We start from the raw sequence: 17,892 nt of genomic DNA, 5'->3' as shown, positions 1-17,892 counted from the left end.
TCTAGAGGACCAGGAACCCTGGCTTGCCGCCTGTCATCCTTCAAGGTTATACTGTTCTGTCCCATGATCAGAGGTCACGCCTCTCCAGCCGTTGGCAACTGGAACCCTTCCAGTCTATAACCTCCTGCCGTATCGGCCCCTTCTTCTACACCATCTTTCACGGCCCCTGCTCTCCAGTTCACAGAAGGAGGAAGCAGGTGGGGGCTCTGCCTGTGGTAAACAGAGCCCCACAAGGCAGGCGGCGTGGGGCAACTCTTAACAATCGAGTCTTGCTAAGAAGTGATGGCATGGCTTCGGCTGCAGGGATCTCTGCCCGAGGCTGGCACACTGTCAGCCAAGAGGACTTTGGCAGATGAAGAGAGAGCAGCCAAGCCTCCAGGCACCCAGTTTCCCTTGGCATGGCATGCCCCCATCCTCCCCTGAGCTCGTTGTTAAAGTGCAGGGCTCATCCTGCACCCTTCTTTCTAGGAGTCAGCAATGGGGGAGCACTGAGGGCTGCAGGCAGGAGGGCCCGCTGCTCTTGCCGTCTGTTTATCTGCGGGGCTCTGTCTCAATTGAGTGGCAGAATCCATCACAGCCACTGAATGTGGCCGATAGGGATATTGAGCATCCCTGTTTGTGTTAAAGGAACACTGGAGAAGTGTTGGCTTGGTGGTTAAACGTGCCGGCTGTTCTGCAAGGGACCCAGATTCAGTTCCCAGCACCCCCCCCCCCCGTTGTATTGTTCAGCACCTCCCATGATTCCAGTTTCTGGGGATCCGAGGCCCTCTTCTGGTCTCCTTGGGTACCTGCACCCAGACATACACGCACATGCCCACCACACACACACACACACACACACACACACACACACACACGGGCGCATACACACATACAAGTAAAATAATTTAGGGATGGGATTGGTCCGTTGACACAGCGCTTGCCTAGCATATATGAAGCCCTGAGTTCTATCCAGTGGGGCATAAACTAGGCATGGTGGCGCTCACCTGTAATCCTGCACTCAGCAGGTGGCGCTCACCTGTAATCCTGCACTCAGCAGGTGGCGCTCACCTGTAATCCCTGCACTCAGCAGGTGGCGCTCACCTGTAATCCCTGCACTCAGCAGGTGGCGCTCACCTGTAATCCTGCACTCAGCAGGTGGCGCTCACCTGTAATCCCTGCACTCAGCAGGTGGCGCTCACCTGTAATCCCTGCACTCAGCAGGTGGCGCTCACCTGTAATCCTGCACTCAGCAGGTGGCGCTCACCTGTAATCCCTGCACTCAGCAGGTGGCGCTCACCTGTAATCCTGCACTCAGCAGGTGGCGCTCACCTGTAATCCTGCACTCAGCAGGTGGCGCTCACCTGTAATCCCTGCACTCAGCAAGTGGAGGAAGGAGGAGCAAAAGCACAAAGTCGAGCTCCATTGGGAGTTTGAAACCAGACAGGAATACACAGGAATACACAAGACCCTGTTTCCAAAGTGAGAAGAAAGAGGTTGGGAGGATGGCTCAGCCACTGAGAGCACACGCCGATCTTGCAGAGGACCCGAGTTCGGGTCTCAGCACTACCACTGTCACTGCAGCTTCAAGGCAGTCTCACAGCCTCTTCTGGCCTCTGAGGACACTACACTCATGTGTATCCTCCCCCCACACGTAAACATAGTTTAAAATTTTTAAATAAGGAGTAGAGGGACGGCTCAGAGGTTAAGAGCTCTTGCTCCTCTTGAAGAGGTCCTGGGTTCCCGGCACCTGGGTGGTGACTCACAACCATCTGTAGCTCCCGGTACAGATCGTGGGCACCAGGTATACACACATATGGCACATGCCTATGCTCAGGGGGGAAATGCCCATAAAGGAGTTTAGGACACTGTTTCCACAGGCATCAGTCAAGCCCAAGGGGCTCTGGGCTAAACACTGAGTTCCCGGTGGCTCTCGGCAACTCTGTCTTCCCAGGACAGGCTTGTCCCCTGCCCTGGCCTCCTGCAAGGCTCGGCTCTTCATCTGTAAATGGTGAAACAGCAGAAGTGTACAGGACCCACAGACCTCAACCCCCTGGGAGTGCTAGCAAATTAGGATTCCTGCTAACCCTCTGAGACAGCAGCCTCCTCCACAGGCAGGCAAGGAGCGGCTCAGCCAGGCAAGCAGACAGGGAGCCAGCGAGTGGCTCCTTAAGGCTGTGGGCATCAGCACCTGGTTGTCAGCAGCTTAACAAGGCTAGGCTTCAGCCACAATCCTCCTGGGATTGGTTTCCAGGCCCCACAGCTGTGCTCAAGGGCTGGCTGGGAAACTAGAGTGTGAGAACTTTTTCATCTCCTTTCTTAAGGAAAAAAAAAAACTTTCAATTCCCCCATGGAAACGCATTCCTTCACTGTGAAGTCTTCCCTACCCCATTTCCCCCAATCTCTCAGAAAGAAGGGGGGGGGGGTTGGGGGAGGGGGTTGCTTCTTCAGTGAGGCTTCTAAAAAAGTCTCTGCTCATGGCGGCAATCGGAGAACATGAGGGGGCAGACAAGAGCTGACGTAATCTACATTTATTAGCAGGGAGGAAAATTAATAAGGCATAACAGCGCAAGGCCCACTCCGTAGACCTGGGAAGCCCCAGGGACAGCTGGAGATCTGGTGGTCTTCACCCTGGCTGAGTCTTCAAACTACCTAATCAGATGCAGTCTTAGGTCGACACAGCTGGAGCGAGGCTCGACCATGGCCATCGTCAAACGTCCCAAGGACAAATGCTTTCTCTCAGGCGTGCCGAATCGAATTGATTGGTGGTGGGGGTGGTGGTGGCTGAAGTTGTATGTCGTAAAGGATTCTGAGGTATCTGGGTCCCTTGGGGTAGAGGGGCTGCAACTGACCCTCCACACTTTGTGGGCAGACTGAGTCCCAAAGCCTATTGCTTATAGGGGTCCCTTCCCAGTCTTCTCGAGAAGCTACCTTGGGTAAGTGGTGCTTAGTCCTGATCTCAGGACCACAGAGGTCAGATCCAAGGGCTGCCTCCACGAAGTAAAGATGGTTACTGGCTTGAGTTAGCTGGGTTAATTGTCTGTTTCCTGAAAACTATTGGTAGATGCAGTCATCACCTTGAACTGGCCAGTTGGCTCAACCGATGCAGGTGATGTGGCAGGACTTTACAGTCAACCTAAAGACTAGTGGTCACTTTGGTTAGCCCAGGATTAGTGGGCGAGATTAACTAAATATTTGGCACAGGACAATAAAATCCCCAAGTAGTCAGTGGAGTTGTCCCAATGGGAGGAATCACTGTCCAGCGCTCTACCCACGACCTCTTTTATGCCATCTCCTCGTGCCCTGCCAACCTAGCTCGGGTCCTTCTCCCTCAAGCCTGACCTTGCGCCTCTTGGCTGAGAGGCTTTCTGTGGTAAGCCGGGTATTTCAGACAAACCTTTCTGGTCCTGACACACCTGCTCATCAGTTCCACCAGCCGACGTCTGCCATGGCACAAACACCAACCTGGCAACTTCCCATTTTCAAAACCAGAGATCCTGAGGCCTGATAAGGGGACAAGCTCACGTGACATCACACGGGTGGGGATGTGTGTGACAGATCCAGGGTGGCTGACCCTCACTGCAGGGGTTACCTTGGGAAAATATATCCTGTAGAGTTCACCCCAGTTTTATTTACTCCTCAGAACAGCACAAATAACTTCTGAGGATGCCCAGGGAAGGTGGTCCTGAGCAAAGGCCTGGGTTGCCAAGAACTTGGCACATGAAGGGAGCCTGTTGAGGGTGTAAGGTGGAATATTAGAAGGTGGCCAGGCTATAAGAAAAGATCGTGTGGTATAAAATATAGCAGGACTGCCCAGAGGCCTGGCCACCACCTCCTGGGACCATCTCTCATCTCCAGACACTTGCCCCATTGAGCCATAGGACATGTCCATGGGTCCCTCGTTTTGAGCTGCACAATCCTCTTTGTGGGATGCTAGCAGAGAAAGGAGCTCTTGCCTAAGACTCTTTGCTGTTGCGCAGAAAGACCTTGAGTGGCGGGGAGAGAGCTCAGGCTAAGGAGAGACAGCCCTGCCTTGAGCTCTGACCTGCCACTTCAAGCTAGACCTGGTTTCTAGGTCTGTCTGGGTCTCCGTTTCCTCATTTGCCAAGTCAGGATTGAGAGGTTACGTCAGGCCCGGAGATGCCGCTCAGCTGGTAGCCAGTTACCACTCTGCCTTGGGTTCCATCACAATACTATGTACACCAGGTGCGGTGCTGCATTCCTGCAATCCCAACATTGGAGAGGTAGAGGCAGGGGGATTAGAAGTTTAAAGCCATCCTCAGCTACATAGGGAATTTGGCATCACAAAAAGGGAGGAAAAAAAGGACAAGGAGATTATTGGTGGAAAAGGCTTGGCACATGGTAACTACCAACAGACAATGTAACATAGATTCAGGGCCTTAACTCCCACACCTCCTCCAGGAAGCCTCCCCTGATGGACCCTGCTCAGAGGGGACTTCCGGGATAATTTGCCCATGCTCTATACTGGGCGCCTTCACTCTCAGTCATGGGGTGCCCTCCTCCTTCTCATCAGTGTATCCCCTCCACCTTTGAACAGGGGACTCAGTGGGTACTGAACGAAGCAGCTAACAGCATCTTGCCCCGTCAATCCACCCACCCACTTCTGGCTTTCCAACCCCTTGTCTCCTTCGTTCCTAATGCTTCTGTCTCCACGTCTGTGGGGCTCTGTTTGCACGAGGGGAAAAGTCTTCATGCGCGCACACACAGCTCAGAAAGCATCCAGTTGCTCCCGGGCCGCCTGCCAGCAATTGAGTGACCTGCAGCTTCCTCCCCAAATCACATTCCACTGGCACGGATCTTGCCCCGCCTGACGCCAGCCTCCGAACTCGCCCCCAGAGCAAACATTTCCAGTTGGCAGCCTGGCCTTGTTTTTCTGAGGCCCTAATTCAGTCTCCCTTGTAGAAAACAGAAAACAAAACGCCGTGGGACCAAAAACTGCAACAAAATAAACTTTAAAAGGAGGGGGCTGGAGGGCGAGGGCTTTGCTCCAAGGCACATGGAAAAATATAAGCTTCAGGGGGTGCAAAGAGTTTCAAGAAGCAAACCCACATGCTGCCCAACACCCCTCCTCTGGTGCTGGCTTGGAGGCTGAGACCAATTCATTCAGGCTGCTGCTAAAGACGACTCTGTTCTCATTCATAGCCAAGCTGGGAGGACAGGAGAGAAAGATGAGGGGAGCCTGGAGGCTGAGAGGAGAGGGTGGTCGGACTTCAGCACTGGCGTTTTGTTCCGAAGGGGAAATTACAGGAAGAAAAATAAACACAGGCAGCCAGCTTTGAAGGCCAGTGCGTGCAGCATCGGGGTGCTAGAGGGACAGGGTGTATGTGCGAGTGCTAGCGTGTGTTCATGCCTGTGGGCGCCGCTGGGTTTGCCTTCTCAAAATAAGGGCTGCTCAGTGGAAAGATGTCATAAGCCAGGCTTGGGCGGCCAGGGGATGGGCCAGCCAGGGAGGGCCGAGGCTGGCGCCCAGGCCTGCTCATGAGGTCAGGCAAAGGCCAGGTGTCAGAGCAAGGGAGTGCCGCCAAGGCCTGTTAGCCAAGGGCCAGGGCGTGTGGGGACAGGATTCTGAAGGTCAGTCTGTGGGGGTCTTTCCTCAGGGAAGAGGGTCGGGGGAGGGCTCACAGCTTCACAAATGGATTTTGATTTGGGCATGTGGTGCTTTCCTGGGTCGTTAGGGGCATGGCCCTGGAGCTGAGAGACACTTCTACCCCTCCCCACCCCACCCCCTGCCTGGTGTAGGAGGAGGAAGTGGGAGGTGAGGAGGTAAAAGACAGCGAGGACAGCGAGGTGGTCAGCAGTCCATAGACTGAAGACAGACAGACACAGATGCTGTCAGCACGCAGATGGCCAGAGCAAGAGCAACCACAACTACTACGGTCAGGAATCGAGGTGCTGAGAGCAGCCTAGACAGACACTCAGGTGGAGGTTACCTCCTTTCCATCCAAGGCAGAGAGCTTGCCAAACGTTAGGGATCAGGGATGGTCACAAGAGAAGCTGAGCTGGTCAAGACAGCTGGAAAACTCTGAGGGAAGGTTGAGAGTAAACACACTCTTGGACCCAGGTAGCCTTGCCGTTTGCTGTGGTGCCAGCTCCTCACCCAGGGCAGACCCTGGCACTTGGTGGGGAACTAGCAAGATGGATGAGGTCTCAGGGTAAGAGCCTTGATGGGTTCGAAGCTGTAGGCACTGGGCAGGGCCAGCCAGGGTTGCTGGAGCAGAAATTCGCTCACATAGAACAAGAGAGAAAGGCATCCCAGGGGGAAAGCCATGACAGGGCCGCCATGGGATGTGTCATCACGTGTGCTTCCTTGCTACTCATGCAGTCTGCTAGGTTGGATGGACCTCATCTGACTGGCCAGCCTGGAAGCTGCTCCCGGTCCAGGATGAGGAATTCCTCCCTGGTAAGAGGCTGACAAGCTCTTTGGCCTGTGGCCCTTCTCGGTTGGTCCCCAGACCTTAGGAACCTGAGCACTTGACACTTTGCCCTCTCATAAGCCTCCAGCAAAGCAGTTAGCGAACTTGTCCAAAGGAGATTTTTACCCAAGTGAGTCTCTAGTGACCCAGAGAAACCAGAGGCAAGAATCTGGAAAGTTAGTCAACTAGGTTGCAAGGTCACTGTATTGTCGGGATGCCCTAAGGACTATTTTTGTAAAATTTCCCCTTCTATCCACCTTGTAAGCTCTCAGAATGACATGTTGTCCTTCTAAACGTTCTTCAAATGTCTCTTTTAAAATGTGTTGTACGTGTGTGAGCATGTGGAGGCTAGAAGTCAGTGCCGGCCTCTCCCTTGGTATCTCAACCCTATGGTCTTTTGAGACCGTTGTCTCTCGCTCAAGTAGGAGCTCACTGACTCAGCTGGGCTGACTGGCCTCGCGTGCCAGGGATCTGCCTGTGTCTGCCTCCCAGTGAGCCGTCCTAACTGTTCTTTCCTTACAGGAAGGTGCCACTCCGTCCCCCCCTCCCCCCCCCTCCATGGTTTCTGAGGATTTGAACTCAGGTCTTCATGTTTGTGGAGCAGTCGCTTTGCCAACTGAGCTATCTCCCCGGCTCCCAAATGTCTCCATCTTAGCACTTTGAACCCAAGGATTTTCTTTTCTTCTTCCTCTTCTTCTTCTTCTTCTCTTCTTCTTCTTCTTCTTTTTCTTTTTTCTTTCTTCTCTCTCTCTTTTTTTTTTTTTTTTTTTTTTTTTGGTTTTTGAGACAGGGTTTCTCTGGGTAGCCTGGGCTGTCCTAGACTCACTTTGTAGACCAGGCTGGCCTCGAACTCACAGCGATCCCCCTGCCTCTGCCTCCTGAGCGCTGGGATTAAAGGTGTGCGCCACCACTGCACGGCATCAAGGATTTTCAATGTGCAAATAGTTCCATCCATCCAGAGGGACCTCCTTCAGGAGACGCCTGAGTCCTCCAGGAGACACCTTAGTCCTCCAGGAGATGCCTGAGTCCTCCAGGATGGTGCCTGAGTCCTCCAGGAGATGCCTGAGTCCTCCAGGAGGTGCCTGAGTCCTCCAAGATGGTGCCTGAGTCCTCCAGGAGATGCCTGAGTCCTCCAGGATGGTGCCTGAGTCCTCCAGGATGGCGCCTGAGTCCTCTAGGACAGCACCTGAGTCTTTCCGCCCTGGCTCTGGTGGTGTGGGATAGCTCTCTTGCTTTATAGTGTGCAGTGCTCTGGGCTTCTCTTTTCACTGACCTGGAACTAGGCAATTCTCCAGGAAGCTTCATTCCTTCCCATGGGAGAAGATACTTAGAGAAGATATTTGTTCTCTCTGTGTTTTGTCTTCTTTTTGGTTTTCTCCAAGTGCTGTAATATGAAGGGCTCAGTCACTAAAATTACACCTCCTAGGAGTTGAGCTTCTAAGCTGAAGTTTTCCAACAGTAACATGAAAGTGTTTTTTAATATTACATGTGTTTATTTGAAAATATTTATTATTTTTTATGTGTATGAGTATTTTGCCTGCATGTGTGTGCACCATGTGCATACCTGGTGCCAATAAGAAGAGGGCTTCAGGGCTAGAGAGATGGCTCAAGAGGTTAAGGACACTGACTGTGCCTCCAGAGGTCCTGAGTTCAATTCCCAGCAGCCACACATTGGCTCACAACCATCTATAATGTGGTCTTATGCCCTCTTCCGGCCTGCAAGTATACATACAGGCAGAGCACTGTGTACATAATAATAAATAAATCTTAAAAAAAGAAGAGGAGGAGGAAGAAGAAGAAGAAGGCGGCTTCAGAGGAGGAGGAGGAGGAGGAGGAGGAGGAGGAGAAGGAGGAAGAAGAAGAAGAAGAAGAAGAAGAAGAAGAAGAAGAAGAAGAAGAAGAAGAAGAAGAAGAAGAAGGCGGCTTCAGATGCCCCAGCACTGGAGTTACAGACAGTTGCAAATTTCCATATGGGCATTGGCAATCGAACCCAGGTCCTCTGTAAACAAGTGCTCTTACACTGAACCATCTCTTCAGCCCTATATTAGATTTGTATATAGCTGGGCATGGTGGTGCACGCCTTTAATCCCAGCACTCGGGAGGCAGAGGCAGGCGGATCCCTGTGAGTTCGAGGCCAGCTTGGTCTACAAAGTAAGTCCAGGACAGCCAAGGCTACATAGAGAAAACTTGTCTCGAAAAACCAAAAACCGAAAACCAAAAACCCAAACAAAGCATCTGTGTATGTTGGGGGTGTCTGCGCTGGCACTATAGGACGACCTGCTGGAGTCAGTTCTTTCCTTCCACCACGCAGGTCCTGGGAATCAAGCTCAGATCACCAGGCTTGGCAGGCGGTGCCGTTCCATGCTGAGCCATCTCACTGGCCCAGGGTGTGTTAAATAAAGTACGTCAGGCAAACAGAAAGCACTAGGAGATGCTGTTGCCTGTCCGCAGATTTTTTTGTACCTGGGGAGGTTCTGGCAGTTGCCCTCCAAATCCTGTCTTTGTGATATCCTTGATATAAAACAAAGTCGGGGCGATGTGTGGTAACAATGCCGGTCATCCCAGTGCTGTGTCTGAGTGCTTCCCAGAGCCCCGTATAGTCTCTCTCTCTGTTCCCACCTCCTGCTCCTGACCCCCTCTTTCTCTGCCTGTTTTTGAGTTCGGCTCCATCCTCATCCTCCCCTGAACTCTAGCGTAGTTTGATCTGTTCATTTGTGTCTATATATATATATTTTTTTTTTTTTTTTTTTTTGCTTGCTCTACATTCTCCCCGGGGACAAGGCCCTATTTTGCAGCGCTACCTCCTCGTCCTTCACGGACTCTTCATTTAGAAGGACAGAGGAAGACCCTGGGCTCCAGCTTTTCTCTTCATGCAACGCAGACTATGAGGCAGCCACCTGAGATGCCTCGCTGTGGTGAATATGGATCCCAAAGAGTTCTGGTGAGGGAGAGGAGTAGCAGGAGGGTACTGCATGGCTCAAAACTTGGCACCTGCTCCAGGATGTAGGCAGGGTGTGGCCACCTGGAACCCTAAACCGCTCCCTACCCCATCGCAGAGCAACAGAGATGGGAAGGGTCCAGGATGCCTTTGGTTAAGCATTAGATCATGCCTACCTCCCATCTCCAAGACGCTAAACATCTGGCCGAAACAAGAGCAGTGTAACCGAACATCTGGATACTCACTCTGCACAGCATGGAACAGCTGCACGCTTGGCAGCATCTGCGTGAGTAACTGGTGGGGGTCCCTTCTGTGTGCTTAACATCACATTCATGCTTTTCCTTTTTGCCTTGTAACAGAAAACCAGACCCAAACTGGTTTAAATTTTAAAAGGGAAATGCTTAGCTTACTGGCCTGAGGAGCTCCAGAGCGTGGTTGAGGTTGGCTCTGGGAAGGTGTTAATCTAGCCACTGAGTGGAAGCCCTACGGGCTCTGTTTCTTTGTTTCCTGCTGCACCATTCCCTCCCCTCACTGCCCAGACCAGGTTTGGGTGGTCCCACAAGGGCCGCCAGAAGCCTGCTCTTGTCCCCATCAGAAAAATAGGATCAGCCAGATGTGGTGGTTCACGCTTTTGATCCCAGCACTCGGGAGGCAGAGGCAGATGGATCGTTGTGAGTTCGAGGCCAGCCTGGTCTACAAAGCAAGTCTAGGACAGGCAAGGCTGCACAGAGAAACCCTGTCTTGAAAAGCAAAAAAAAAAAAAAAAAAAAAAGGAAGAGAGAGAGAGAGAGAGAGAGAGAGAGGGAGAGAGAAAAGAAAAAAGAAAAAGAAAAGTAGGATCCATATTTATCCCAGAATTCCTTGCAAAAGCCTCAACATCTAGGTCACACCTTCCTACAGATAGTCTCTCTTATCAGAGGGTAGTGTCTGCCCCACTTGAGAGGTATACCTCCTGCCCGGGCACAGGGGTGGGGCTTGTGAGGCATGTTAGGAACAAAGGCACAACTGAAAACACCACCCGCCCACTGGAGGGCATGAGCTGACTCTGCTCTTCTTTTTAATTTTTAAGTTTATTTAGATAGTTAGTTAGTTTGTTTGTTTGTGGGTGCATGCGGCACGGGACATGTGTAGAGATCAGATGGCAACTCACCGGAGTTGGTTCTCTCTTTCCACATGTGGAACCTGGGGATTGAACTCAGGTCTTCTGGCTTGGTCGCAAGTGCTTTTATCCACTAAACCATCTTGTGGGCCTCACCCTGGCCTTCTACAGCCCTGAGAGTAGTGTACCTCCTTCTGTTGTGTACCCCGGCTGTGTCATTTGTTTCCCTCAGTGCCAGCCCTGACTGCACAGCAGACGATGCAAGACTTGCTGACTTGAAACAAGAAACATTTGTTGTGTGGAGGTTTCTGTAGGTCAGGGATCTGAGAGTGCTTTAGCCGGGGGAGCTGGTTTGGGGTTTATCGCGATCTGCAGTCCAGATGTCATGGCGGGAGGGGGGCAGGGGGGCTGTTCAGTCATCTGAAGGCTTCGCTTGGCTGGCAGACCTACTTCTAAAACGGCTGTTGGCAGGAGGTCCTGGTCCCCAAAGGGCTACTGATACACACACCTCACGGGATGGGAGCAGACCACCCCCAGGCCCAGAGCAAATGATGTGAAAGAGAAGGGACAAGCAACGCCACCTTTTGTGCCTCTTAAAAGTCGTACCCCATCACTCTGCTACTGTCAACTAGAAATGAGTCGCTAAAAGCCAGGTGTACTCTGCCTTCCGAAAGGAATGCTTGGGAGCTTTACACCTCTTTAAAGGAAATTACAAAATGGGTGAATCCCTAAAGGTGGCCTGAGGACACGGTAGGCACATACGTGTAATCCTAGAGATAGATTGCAAGTTCAAAGCCGATTTGGGCTGCACAGTAAGACTCTGCTTCAAAAAGTGGGGAGAAGCTGGGACTGGGGCTCACTGAGCTGAGGAATGCTTGTCCGGCATATGAAAGGTCTGTGTTCAGTCCCCAGAACTGTAAAAATAAGCAGAACTCCCAAATACTTGAATTACGGCTTCTTTACTTCCCACTATCTAAGACCTAGAGGACAAATTTTGATCCTTTTTTTTTTTTTAAGTGTATGGGTGTTTTGTCTGTAGATATGCCTATGCATGCCCAGTGTCCAGCAAGGCTAGGAGAGGACTTCGGATCCTTCTGGCTGGATTTATAAACAGCTGTGATCCACCATGGGTGCTGGGAACTGAACCTGGGCCTCTGGAGGAGCCATCAGCACTCTTAATCAGCAAGCCACATCTCCAGCACCACGTTTTCGTTTCATATGCCTACTGGATGACTGGTATTGACTGAGAAAGTACGATGCTTGATTATTAATGTCTGCCCTCAGCCACGTCAGCAGCCATTGTGCGCTGGTCCGCTGAGAACAGGATTTGTCCTTGCTCGTGATCCAGCTTTGACGTGCTCAGAGAATGTGGGTCCTGGATGATGCCTCAAGACCCAACCAACCGCCCACCGCACAGCAAAGCGCAGACCTGTCCATTCATCCTTCCCTGCTGTGACTTAGGAGGGAAATGTATCCCATCTAACCATGATAAGAGAGTCCAGGTGGAAATGTTCCGGGAAAGGAATGCCCTCCAGATAAAATAAAACTGGTGAGAATACTTCCTTTGAAAGCAATTTGGGGCAGACATGGCAGCATACACAGTTAATAACAGCAGTCAAGGCAGAAGCAGGATCCTTCCTGCCTAAAATCATAAAGAAAGCTGGCCTGGAGAGCTGGCTAGTCAGCAAAGAGCTCATCAGTCAAGCGCGAGGACCTGAGGAGCCCGGCAGTACTCGCTTGTCTCAGTGCTGGGGTGGGCGAGGCAGGAGGTTCAGAGACGAAGACTGGCCAGCCAAGCTAGCTTAACCTGCAAGTTGTAGAGGCGATGAGAATCAAAAGGATTAGGTGGGGAGCGGAGAGGTGGCTCAGCAGTTAAAGGCCCTGGCTGCTCTCCCAGGGGATCTCTGTCCATTTTCTGACACCCACGTGGCAGCTCACAACCATTTGTGACCCAAGTTCCAGGTGACCCAACACCCTCTTTTAGCCTCTGAGGGGACCAAGCACAAATGTGGTACATAGACATACATGCAGGCAAAACACTCATATATAAAATAAAATTAAAACAAATTAAATTAAAATTTAAAAACAAAGGAGAGTCGTTGAAGATTCCTGATACCGAATTTCCCTGTGCAGCTGCACATACATGTGCCCCCACACATGTAAAAACATACATGTGCTCCCACACATGTCAACACATACACATGCCCCACACATGTGAACACATGTATGTGCTTACACACACACATATATGTCCCTACACATGAACACATACATGTGCTCCCATACATGTGAACACATACGTACACACATACAGACGCTCATAAAATGTACAAAGGGTTGGTGAGATGGCTTATCAGGTAAAGGGGCCTCCTGTGTAAGCTTGGCAACTTGAGTTTGACCCCAGGGATCCATGATGAAAGAAGAGAACCAACTCCCCAAAGTTACCCTCTGACCTTCACACACATGTACTCAGCCCCCACACACTAATAAGTAAAATTAAAGCTTTTTTAAAGATTTATTTATTTATGTATGTATTTTATGTATACAATGCTCTATCTGCACATACACCTGCAGGCCAGAAGAGGGCATCAGATCCCATTACAGATGGTTGTGAGCCACCATGTGGTTGCTGGGAATTGAACTCGGGACCTCTAAGAAAGGCAGACCGTGCTCTTAACCTCTGATCCATCTCTCCAGCCCTAAAATAAAATTTAAAAGAAGGAAAAAAGAAGAAATTGAAAACAGTTGAGAACGGCATCATGCTTGGTGGTCGGCCAACTGCAGCCTCATGAGAGAATCCTATACAGTGCATGCACCTTCACTGCCTTGAAGAAAGCCCTACAGGGTTCTCGCTTGAGTGCCAAAAATGTGTAATTCTCGACATCGCCCCCTAGCCATAGTCAGGAGCCCTTAAGAAACAGTTAAACCTTGATCTTGGACTTCTTTATTTTTGTTTTACTTATATAGGTTTGTTGTTGTTGTTGGTTGGTTGGTTTTTTGTTTGTTTGTTTTGTTTTGTTTTTCCAGATTTGGATTCACTTTGTAGACCAGCTGGCCTCAAACTCACAGAGATCCACCTGCCTCTGCCTCCCAAGTACTGGGATTAAAGGTGTGCTCCACCATGCCCAGCTTACTTACGTAGTTTATTTGATATGTATATGTGTACTACTTTCAGAGTGTGTGGGTCCAGGCATGCCTGTGCATACGTTACATTTTTACTTTGTACGCACATACCACTGTGCACGTGTACCAGTCAGAGGGCAGCTTGCAGGAGTTGATTCTCACCTTCTACCTTGTGGGTCCTAAGGTGCACCCAGGTCATCAGATTCAGCAGTCCTCTCTCCCGCTGATTCATCTTGCTGGCTCCTCTCCGTCATATTTTTTAAGGTGAAATTGCTAGGTGGCTACTTTAGGCAAACTGACTGGCCAGTAATCCCTGGGAGCTGTGTGTCTCACCTCACTAGCACTGGCTACACAGCCATATTTAACCCTTTACATGGGTGTTGGGTGTCTACATAGCCATACTTGACCCTTTACATGGGTGTTGGGCATCAAATTCAGGTCCTCATGTTAATGCAGTAAGCATTTTACTGACTGAGCCATCTCCTCAGCCTTGTTTGGTCTTCCCTCCTAGTGTTAGGCATAGACCTTTCCTGGAAACCCTCACCAAAAATTAATTAATTAATTAATTAATTTAATTAAATAAATCCACAGCCCACTTCCGGGAGTATATAGGTTTAGCAATTTCTTTTCTTTTCTTTTTTTTTAACTGAACCTCATTATGTATACAGTGGTCTGCCTGCATATACACCTGCAGGCCAGAGGAGGGCATCAGATCACATTATAGATGGTTGTAAGCCACCATGTGGTTGCTGGGAATTGAACTTCTGACCTCAGGATTCAGACTCTAAGGATCTTATCCACGACAGATCCTAGACCTAGTCATCCTGGAGTGAGAGCCAGGAGGGCCGACTGTCAGGTCTGACAAGGCTGCTTGGTTTTCCCTCCTTCCCCTCCTGTCTCCCTCTTCTTCCTCCTCTGTTCCAATTTCTATTGTCCCCTTTTTCACTAAGGTTTTTATTCTGGATCCATGAATGTCCCGGGGAGGGCGGGTAGAGGGAGCAGATACTACATTGTCCAGGCTCCCTTGCAGCTAGGTAAGAAATATTCTGCCCGGTGATAAGACTGAGGGAGGTTGAGTATTAGCTCACACTCGGATGCTCAAAGTCAGGATTGCACCCTTCCCCTCATTCCCCCAACCTGCTGCTTAAAATAGGGCCTGAGCCTGGTGACATATGCCTTCTGTGTCAGTGCTTGGGAGACAGACGAGAGGCGGGCAGATCTCTGTGAGTTCAAGACCAGGCAAGCCTACCAAGTGAGTTCTAGTTCAGTTAGGGCTCACACAGCGACACTCTGTCTAAAAAATAAACAAAAATAAACAAAAGGCTGGGGAGGGTGCATTAGAAATGGTCAGCAGCAAGAGAGCGTGGGTTTTCACCCTGACGCTAGCTTTCTCTGCGGCTGCTAGGCAGTGAAGGCTCTGCCCTGTTTGAGCCACTCTTATTTTATTAACTGTCGCCCTGCCCTCTCATCCATTTCTTCTCCTTCCCTCTCCTGTTGTCTGATCTCTTCTCTATTCTTTCCTCTTTCCCCTTCCCACTTTCTGATTCTCAGATTCCCTGACCTCTTACTCTTGTCTACTCTGCAGCTCCCTGACCCCTTTCTACAGAGGAAGGTAGCAAGACTGGTCTGCTGAGGACACGGGTAGCCTCCTGCTACCCAGCCTGCATGGACATGTCCCTAACCCAAGGACTGTGCCCTGCCAGAGATGTGTCTTCACCTACAGGAGTCCCTGGCCATATTCAGCTATGTGCCCTGACGGTGCCCTCCTCCCTGGGAAGGGAACAGAGAGCCAGCCAAGTTGCTAACCCAAGACAGCCTCTCCTGTGGCTGATGCCAGTGCCCAACTATGCCTATGGCTCTGTGATGCCTGTGGTGACGCCTGGAATTGGAAGGTAACCTGGGCTGGAGACCATCTGGCTGTGTCCTCTGGCTTCCCCAGAAGAGAACACTCTTGGATGTCTGGGTAGTTGAAGCCAGCCTGAGCTGGGAGCCGACTGCTGCTGTTCCCCATCAGCCCTAGCTCCAAGCTGCCCAGTCGGGTGATGGTGGCAAAGAGGGCCATCCCATAAACCACTATTAAGCCACTGTGACTTCCCCTCCTAGCCCCACTGCCAGCCTTCTGTCTCTGGTCAGCTCTCACGGTGGCAGATGGCGCCTTAAAGCCAAGCCCTGGGCTGGAGCCCAGGGGGACCATGTCAGCTGTGACCGGGTTTCCCTTTCATCCTCCAGCCTAGGGCTGGGGCAGCCGCAGCTCTTCACCTGGCTCAACAGGGCTTAGCAGGCCTGGGGCTGACACACTGTAGAACGGGGCACACGGCAGAGCAAAAGCAGCCCTTTGGAAATGGAAGCCTGGCTGAGAGAAAAGAGATGACAAGACCCCGGGCTGAGAACACAGAACAGCCATACTGGGCCTCTCTCCCCCAGCCAGTAGCATAGAGGACAGACTGTGCACGCTCTAGTCCCTGGGAACAGATGCAGGGAGCCCATTTCCATCCAAAATGGTCTCAGAGCCAGTGGGGATGCCTAGAGGGCCTCTATTGGGACCACCCCTCGATTCTGGACACGGTTCCCACCCACCCCCAGCCCGAAGCCAAGGTCCTTGCTCTGGGCTAGCTAGGCAGGGGGAGGCTGGCTTCACCCGCTGCTGGGCAGCATGGCACAGCCTGTGCAGTGTCGGGTGATGTCACATCAGAATTCTCCAAAGGCTTTCCTTCTGGAGTCAGCACCCCCCTCGCAGCTGCTCCCAGCCTGGTGCCCCTTGCCAGCCTTGGGCTGGATCAAGTGTCTGTTCCTCTGGAAGGCAAGCATGGGACAAGGCTTAGGAGGAAGAGGTTCAAAGGCAACTTTTCTCAGCTCAAGGCAGCTCAAGGCAGAGAGCCATTGAGGGGCAGGGCGGCACTTGTGGGGTGAAAGATGGAGAAAGGTGGGAGAACTCAGAAGCATGCTCCCCCACACACACACACACTCCCTGCCCCCCAGTCCGCTATGTGCTGTGACTTTTGTATCTTTAAATTTTGCCCCATCATGAATGTCCTCTGTCCACCTGGTAAATTCCATTCAGCCTTCAAGAGGCCAGCTCAGATGTCCCTGACACTGGCCTCACGCTCTGCCTCTCTCCTCACGAACAACAGATTCGTTAAAACCCCCCAGCAGCTCCACGCACAGGCACAGAGGGCCCACTGCCGTGCTAGCAGATGGCCTCACAGCCACCTGTCTGTCACCCCTGCCAGCCAGCAGGGGCTCAAGGGCAACCGAGGCGGTCTGGCAGAGCTCAGGAATGGCTTGCTTTCCTTAGACATGTGACCACCCCAGGGCCTGTCCTTAGAGGTTACAGACAGGTATGAGTATATCACACTCGCCCTGGTGACGTGTTTGTCCTTGCTGAGAATACGCTTGGCGCCTTAGCAAATAGTTACTGAGGGAATGCATTTAAATAGGCCTATATTTGGCAGGGCATGTGGCTCATTGGTAGAGCTCTGCTTAGCTTGCAGTAGTTCCTAGGCTTTTGACCCCTAGTGAGGCATAAAGTTAGGCAGCACTTGGGAGGCAGATACAAGAGAATCAGAAGCAACATCATCCATCCTTGGCTGTATAGTTAGTTTAAACCAGTCCGTCCTATAAAAGACTCCACCTCAAAAATAAATACATATTTTTGAGAAGACATTTATTACAATCTCTACAACTCTCAATCTTTTAGGACCTCTCACCAATGTCTCGGGGTCACTCAAAGTTGGTCTTAGTTATAGAAGGGAAGTGCAAAAATATTAAAAATCAAGCTGCTCTTGTGAAACCAATAGTTTGTGTACTGAGGAAGCCAATGAAAAAAGGAAGGCCCGAGGATCCAGCGTCTGGGTGCCCTCTCACCGGCACAATGCCAGGGAAAGTGCTTAGCCGGTTAGAGCCAAAATGTGTGCCTTGGTTCCTTGAGAAGATCTACGGCACTACAGTTCATGTTTTGCTTTGTTTTTAATGGTGTGACAGGTGACAAAGTGGTTGACAAGAAAATATAGTACAACTGGGCTAGGGTCACATTATACCCAGTTCTAGAAAACTGGTGTTGGTGAAAAGGGCCTGGAGGAATTCTGTGAACACATCACCCATGAGCAAAGATGGAAAACCCAGCCCAAGCCGGGGACTGAGTGAATGCTTGTGATAAGGCTATTTTTAAAAAAGTTTTGGTGGGGCTGAAGAGATGGCTCAGTAGTTGAGAGCACTTGCTGTTCTCCCAGAGGACCTGGGTTCAATTCCCAGCCCCCACATGCGAGCTCACAACTGGTAACTCCAAGATTTGACACCCTCACGCAGACATATATGCACAG

Source organism: Acomys minous (assembly GCF_964271855.1).
Source record: "Acomys minous genome assembly, chromosome: 17".
In the NCBI taxonomy this organism is placed as follows: domain Eukaryota; kingdom Metazoa; phylum Chordata; class Mammalia; order Rodentia; family Muridae; genus Acomys; species Acomys minous.
Note: the sequence above shows the minus strand (reverse complement) of the source record.